This window comes from Myotis davidii, unplaced genomic scaffold, assembly GCF_000327345.1.
Source record: "Myotis davidii unplaced genomic scaffold, ASM32734v1 scaffold577, whole genome shotgun sequence".
Classification (NCBI taxonomy): Eukaryota; Metazoa; Chordata; class Mammalia; order Chiroptera; family Vespertilionidae; genus Myotis; species Myotis davidii.
Window position 1 is genome coordinate 1,533,709 of NW_006289082.1, and position 7,788 is coordinate 1,541,496.

Here is a 7,788-nt window from a genome sequence, read left to right on the forward strand (position 1 = left end):
AGAGACTGGACAAAAATCATGCACCTATGGATGAGGACAGTGGGTGGGGAGTGAGGGTGGAGGGTGGGGTGGGAACTGGGAGAAGGGGAGTTATGGGGGGAAAAAAGAGGAACAAATGTAATAATCTGAACAATAAAGATTTAATTAAAAAATAAAGAATCCAAAAACGTGATCTAGGGTTTTTCACCACACTCTTGGCGAAAAAAACAAAGGTCCGCCGCTGGAGGGCTAAGAAATGTCATATCCTGCCCTAGCCGGTTTGGCTCAGTGGATAATGCCTTGGCTTGCTGATGGCAGGGTCTGAGTTCAATTCTGACCAAGGGCATGTACCTAGGTTGCAGGCTCCTCTGTGGCCGGGGCCCAGGTGAGAGTTCACGCAGTAGGCAACCAATCAAAGTGTTCCTCTCAGATGTTTCTCTGTCTTTCCCTTTCTCTTCCACATTCTCTAAAAATCAATGGAAACATATCCTCAGGTAAGGATAAAAAAAATAATAAAGAAATTATTTTTATATGAAAGACACATCTTGGAAAAAAACCAACAAACAAAAAAAAAACAACAAAAGAAAAAAAAATTGTTATACACTGGAACACTAAAAGAAATGAGCCATACATAACATAATGAGCTATAAATAACATGTATACACTGCAAAAACATTGTCAAGTGAAGAGGTATAGAATTACATAGTTTACTATTTCCCTTTTTAAAAATTATAAATGCATATATGCACCTATTGAGACTACGTTAAGTATAAAAAAAAGGACTTGAAGGCTCTGCACCAGTCTTTGTTGGAGGAGGGTGGAGGCGGGCGGGAATTCAGGGACTGTAGATTGTTCTCTTTATCCATCTGTAAAGTTCTAATTTTGTAAAAGAAAATGTAGTGTACTTAATTTAAAAAGTATATAGTTTTCAAAAGGGACTGTCCATTTTAAAGCTTTCCGGAGCATATTGCCAAACTGCTTTCTAGAAAGGTCCTACGAATTTATACGTCCACCTACAGCATATAAGGACACTCGGTAATAGGTTCTTTTTAAAAAAGCTCTCACCAGTGTTCATAACTTCTAAAAATTTAAAAATAACTGAACTTATGCCCAGCCTGTGTCGCTCAGTGGTTGAGCATCGACTTCTGAATCAGGTCACAGTTCGATTCCTGTCAGGGTCCATGCCTGGGTTTTGGGCTTGATCCCAGTGGGGGGTGTGCAGGAAGCAGCCAATCAATGATTCTCATCATTGATATTTCTATGTCTCTCTCCCTTTTCCTTCCTCTGAACTAAAAATTTAAAAAAATCAATAAAGATTTTAAAAAATAACTGAACTTTCAAAGGTAACACATGTTTAGTAGAGAAAATTTGCAAAACATAGTAAAGCATAAAGAGAAAACTTTAGTTTGGCTGGTGTTTTCAGTGGTTAGAGCCCAGACCCATGAACCAGGTCATGGTTAGATTACAGGTTGGCAAATGCCTAGGTTTCCGCGGTGTGCAGGAAGCCTTGAATGGATGATTCTCTCTCATTCTTGATGTTTTTATCTCTCCCTTCCTCTCTCTGAAATCAATAAAAACATATTTTCTTAAAAAAGAAAATTTAAATCACTCACAGTTTCACCATCCAGGGACAACCAGTGTTAATATTTTGGAGTATAAGAGGGATTTTAAAATTTGTTGATATATTTCCGCTTTTCGCTTTTCCATTTTGGCAGAAAAGTAGTTCCACTTCAATTTACGGTTCCTTCTCCTTTTTAAAAATAGGGTCTTATGAAACTGTGACCATTTCCTACGTTTCTTGTTTTAATTATATAACACTAATGAACAAAACTTGTGTATAAGTCACTTATCTGGCACACTACTTCCCTTGTTCTTATTCTGCATAACAATCAGATAGATTAGCATGTTGTTTTTTCTAGTGAAAGTGGCAGAAACAAAATAAAGGAACCAGGTGGTACGGTTTCAGAGTTCGTTTTTTTTTTTTAATTCCATCTACCGCCTCAGTTACCCCTTTCCTAGCCTCATTCATCAAAACATACAGAACTTACTGCAGGTTTCCACAAGCCGAAGAGCACAGTTAATCCCAACTGTTCCTTATTTTCATCACTCATTGATTAACTACTTCCTCACTGGGTTGTGGTTAATGAGTCAGGTGCTCCTAGGATCGGATCTTAACCGCGTGAAACTGGATAAATGATTTTACTTACTTAGGGCTTGTGTAGTCTTACCTGTGAAATGGGTCAGTGGTTAAACGTTCAAGTTCTGCTTCTGGGTTTTACACTGCAGTCCATTTCCTGCAGCCCTTTTACAGCCTCGGGTCCTGGCTGCTTAGGAATCACCTCACATGAAGGTGTAAACCCCAAGATCTAGACTGAAATGGGGGTTGGGGACTTGGTGCGCCCCAACTCCCCGCTCCGGTCAGGGACAGGACGGCACGTGGGTGAAGGGAGGTGGCAAGGGCTCCCGGCGTTCCGTTCCCAGGTCCTGGGCCGCAGGACCCGTCAGGGAGCCACCCCCGGCCGTGCCTCGCCTACACGGGCGCCACTGCGTTTTCCTTGCCGCCCGCCAGACCTGAAGGCAGACTCCGCACGCGAGGCTGGGTTCACCGCAGGTCGGGACCCTCTCCGACTCCACTCCACCAAGATCGCACGGCCCCAGGTGCCTCCTGTCTGGGAAGTACTTCACCATTTACTAGCTCGCACCGCGGCCGGAGGAAGGACCGCCCCTCCGGTAACATCCAGGCCTACCACACGCGAACCTGAAGGGGAGGAGTCGGACACCTCCCGGTCCGCGGCCCTGTGCTTGCACCGCGCACTGCGGCCACGCCTCCGACAGCCGCGCGCGAGCCGCCGGCAACGCGGAGGCGCCGAAGCGCCGCCGGCCCATTTGCTGACGGCGCTCTCGCGTGGTCTCGCGCTCTCTCGCTGGGCCAATGGGGATACCCGCAGTCGAGACGCCGGCTTCACAGGAGTGGTGGCGCAGCTGTTTCCTCCGGTAGGTGCTTGGCTGCCATCTTGTGTGTGGCTGAGGACGGGCTTCGCGGCGCTTGAAAACATAGTTAGCGGCTTAAGGTGTAGAGGGGTCCTGAGGGAGCTGTGGAGGACGGGGCGCGGGTGTGGGTGTGAGGGCACAGAGCCGGCGCCTCTCACTTCCCTGAAAGGGAAAAGTCTTCTTGGCCCGGTTCTTGGCCCTGGCTAGAGCGGTGAACGGTAGTGGTGGCTTCGGTTGGCTCGTCTTTGCGAGGGCTTGGTGGGACCCGTAATGTCTTAAAATCGAGTCCGGGAATTCCAGGAAGCTGTTCCAATCATGTTTGCCTCGGAGTTTCCGGCCCTCCACCTTTACTCACAAAGGAGGTTGGCTGGTGAACTATCTGGTACAGAAAGGAACAGGGCTGGTCGGTAGTGGAAGGGGGCGAGAGGGAGCGGCTCGTCGTTATGGTCAGGTTGGAAAGAGACGTCTTCGTTTCCCGCTTTGGCGAAGGAGCGGCCGCCGAGGTGTGTGCTCTTCCCCACAGTTATCCTTGGACTGAGGCCAGCACTTGGTCCCAGGGGCCGTAAGGTCCTGCGTTCGGGCAGTTCGCTAGTGTGCAGCCGGCACTCCGGCAGCGGTCTTTTTTAAACGCCGGAAGGTGCTGGTCTTTGTAGAATCAGTAGGAGTGCAGGCGGAATTTGGTCAGATCTTGGTTTCCCTGGTGACGATCGGGAGGGTGAGCCGTGTTTGGGGCGGCCTGGCCCGAGCCTGGCCGCGGCGCCGTGGGCCTGGGCGGCTTTCCTGCGGGAATGCAGCCTAACGTCTGGGCTCTTTTTCGGTTGGAAGGAAGGACACAAGAAGTACCTCTTTTTTTTTTTTTCTTCCTCTTTTTATTTTTTACCAAAGTTGGAAACACGCGTTGTCTAATTTGACGGGGAAATTTTATCAGATTCGAGAACCTAGCCGATAAATGACTCCTATTTTGTGATTACCTTTAGCAATTTTGACATGCATGAGAAGAAAAAGCTATTCATCTTACTGCCTTGAGTTTAGTTTTCAATTGTTCAAGGTTAACTGGTGGCCCAACAGAGTCAACAGTACCGTGTGTTTTGTTGCAGGAATACCAAAGAAAACAGCAGTAAAATAATTAAATATTTTATTTTTAAAATTTGCTTTTTAATTTGAATTTTATAAAACATAAATTGCAAGGGTTCCGGGATCAATAATTTATATTTTTATTTTTTTACTTACTGATTTTACAGAGCGGGAGGGAAACCGATTTGTTCCACTTATGCATTCATTCCTTGATTCTTTTTTTTTTTTTTTTACTATTTTATAAAATATATTTTTATTGATTTCAAAGAAGAAGGGAGAGGGAGAGAGAGGGAGACACATCAATGATGAAAGAGAATCATTAATTGGCTGCCTCCTGTATACCCCCAACTGGGGATCGACCCCCTGCAATCCCTGGCATGTGCCCTTCATCGGAATCGAACCCGGAACCTTGAGTCCACAGGCTGATGCTCTATCCGCTGAGCCAAACCAGCTAGGGCTGTTGATTCTTTTTTTTTTTTTTAAGTTTGATTTTAGAGAAAGGGGGAAGGGAGAGAAGCATCAATTTGTTGTTCCACTTATTTATGTATTCATTGGTTGATTCTTGTACATGCCCTAACCAGGGATCAAACCCTCAACCTTGGCATATTGGACTATGCTCTAACCAACTGACTTACCCTGCTAAGGCTTCAAGTATCAATAATTTAGTGTTGAATTGAAGCCTAAGGTACGTTAGAAATCTGTTAAGAAAACATTCAAACTTGTAAAGAAATTTTGCGAGTTTATGTAAACCAAACTGTCGACAATTGTCAGGAAGCAGAATTTCAATTGGGAGAATGCTCCAGAGAATGGCGATTTTTTACCTTGTTTTATACATTACAACCAAAAGAGGAGATGTAAGTGGTTTACATGGCATCCATTGCTGATAGATTAGGGAAGTGGGAGAAAGCAAAGCAGGGATTGGATAAAAAGTAAAATGATAGACACATACTTCTTTTACATAGGTGGGTGCAGGATAGTTAACAGTCAACAATGAACTCAGTACTGTGAGGGGATTTGTGGTCTCCACACAGTGGTGCCTGTGCTGTGCTTTAGGGGTCCAGAAAAAAGGAAAATTACTTGGACATTCTGACTATATGTGTTGTAATGTACCCCGCGAATCACAGAAGGACACCTCAAGAAGGTGAATTAAAGAGTCACATTTATTGCAATCCGGGACTATGAGGGGCCATTCCCTAAATCTCATAGTCACAAGATGGTCGCAGCTCCAAGGTTATATAGGCAAAAAATCACAAATGTATTGATTACATCCCAGGGTTTGGAATGAGGAACCTGGCTCGAAAAAAGCAGTTTACAGAAGCAGAATTAAGCATGTTAATTATAGTTTTGGGTCTCGGGGTCACTGAATTGACGGAAATACATAATCTAGAGCCCTCAGGTAACCTGGGTTAAACTTAGGCATGTTAGCTAAATTACAGTTTTGCGTCTAGAGCCCTCTGACCTTGAGATAATTGCTGTCCTTCCCAGGTGAAGGAAAAATATGCTTTCTAAGACCAGTATGACCACAACCCATGGGATAGTCACCTTACAATCAATAAGGCATTTAATCAAATGGGATGATTTATATAATTCAGAAAATCAAAATAACCTGTCCATTGTTAAAGCAAATAGGTACCATACTTCATATGTTATCATAGATGCAAAAAAAGACAAAAGACTCAGTTAAAGTAAAGATTGACATTTGTCAGGGAAGATACCAGCCTAGGACATGACTAACCATGATAACTGCTTTTAGTTAAAGTTTTAAATTCAGACCTTAGGTCTTTGAGTTTGCAAGACCACCACACAGGCCTTTCCTGAGCTTGTCAGGTTAGCGTGTGGCCCCTTTTTATCCACAGATCAGTGGCTAAGAAACACAAGTTTTCTAGAAAACGTGACTTTTAGTTCATTTGAACTATATTTTTTGCTTCCAATTTGTACATACAAATATTAAGGATTGATTCATATCCTTTTTGTGAGGTCTGTTTATGAACTATACAGAAATTTAGATAATGAAGATGAACCCTAAGTGAAAATGCTCTATATGCCATTTTTTTTCTTGAAAGCATGCATGAATACCAAAATTATCAGTGTCATAGATCTCTTACTGCTTTTCTAGTTTCTTTTTAACACAAGTCAAAAATACTTCAACTTTTAAATTTACTATATTGTATAAGTCTGTAATTTTAAGCAGGTAAATAATCTCTCTATATAGAAACCCAGGGACCATTATGGCAGGATGACTGGTCACTATGACATGCACTGACCACCAGGCGCTCAATGCAGGAGCTGCCCCCTGGTGGTCAGTGCGTTCCCACAGCGGGAGCGCCACTCAGCAAGAAGCCAGGCTCACTGCTGGCCAGTGCAGCTGCAGCAACGCTAAGGAGCTGCTAGCCAAGTGTAAGGAGCAAGCAGGTGGGCAATTAGGAGCTAGGGGTCCTGGATTACAAGAGGGCGCAGGCCGGGCTGAGGGACCCTTCCCAGCCTCGTGCATGAATTTCGTGCATTGGGCCTCTAATTTGAAAATAGGTATCTTCAAATTTCTCTTTCAGAAATATAGTGCTATAGACATAATAACAACCATATGATTCTTAGAAATTTTTAAAATACCACTTTTGCATGAACAATATTAAGTAACTTTAAGTAAAAGTGATTTAACTTAGATTGGTATGTTAGTTACTTTTTATAGCAATCTCATAATATATACAAGTTTAGATTCTTTTCCCAATATCAAGTGATGTACACTGTGTAATTTTTAAAATTTTTTGATAACTTTTAAATGAATGTGCTATTTTGTGACAGAATATAGATTAAAATTTGTCTAGCCCAGCCAGTGTGGCCCAGTGGTTGAGCACCAACCTATGAGGAAGTCAGGTTTCAGTTTCCAGTCAGGGCACAAGCCCTGCTTGCAGGCTTGATTCCCCAGTGTGGGATCATTGATGTTTCTGTCTCTCCCTTCTTGTTTTCTCTCTGAAATCAAGAAAATAAATAAAATTTCTCTAAATCAGCATAACAATAAAAACTGCTCTCAGAAAGTGTTCAGAATTCAACATTTGATAATTTAAAAATCTCATTTAAAATGTGATAGGTTCCCTACCCCAGTAACTGAAAAGCCAAGTTGCAAATAATAATAATTCTTTTAAAAATCATTTTTGAAATCTAGAAATACCTTGTTGTGCTTTGTAATGTAGGCAGACAGACATGAGCAGAGCAAGAATGATGGGCCAGGTACAAAAGGTCACCAGGGTGGGAAGCCCTAGGTGCCTAGGAAAGGACAATTGTAGGGTAGAATCTTGCTCCCAGGGTGAACTTTCCTACATAGAATATCTCTTGCCCTGTAGTTTGGACTCTCCCCCCCCCCGTAACCTTTCCTCCTGAGAGATAACATCTAGGCCTCAGTTGTATTTCAGTTTCAGGGTCAGAAAAGTAAAAAAACAAACAAACCAGCAATCCCATGTATGACCTCAGGACCAGCTGCATTGGATCATGACCCCCTGCCCTGGTGCCAACCAATCAGTGGAGACTTAGACCCTGAAAGGACACCCCTGGAAAGCTGCTGAATATTCCATTGAGATCTTCCCTTGGGACCTCCCCTAAAATCTCCACCCTTAAAACCCTTAGGACAGAGGACCCAGTGAGCTCTCCTTCCAGGGAACATACTCTTGCCTTTCCCTCTGCACTCCCCACCCCAGGCTCTTTACCAGCTTCCTCACTCCTAAGCTTGAAGGGCCCTTCCTTTGCCTCTAT

The 7,788-nt window shown here is 43.6% G+C and overlaps 2 protein-coding genes across 5 annotated transcripts in view; one reads left to right on the top strand and one right to left on the bottom strand.

The window, feature by feature from the left end:
• SETDB2 (SET domain bifurcated 2) overlaps nucleotides 1–2,779 on the bottom strand; it is a 62,580-nt gene extending 59,801 nt beyond the window's left edge. For 2 of the 4 annotated variants that reach the window (XM_006761230.2, XM_015562319.1), the window contains exon 1: nucleotides 2,208–2,779. The gene's annotated coding sequence lies outside the window, so the exon portion shown is untranslated. The remainder of the gene's footprint in view (nucleotides 1–2,207) is intronic. The other 2 variants (XM_015562317.1, XM_015562318.1) reach the window with 2 other exon arrangements.
• An 84-nt stretch (nucleotides 2,780–2,863) lies between these two features.
• The window catches only part of CAB39L (calcium binding protein 39 like), a 133,573-nt gene continuing 128,648 nt past the window's right edge, over nucleotides 2,864–7,788 (top strand). Inside the window, exon 1 of the mRNA XM_015562323.1 lies at nucleotides 2,864–2,973. The gene's annotated coding sequence lies outside the window, so the exon portion shown is untranslated. The remainder of the gene's footprint in view (nucleotides 2,974–7,788) is intronic.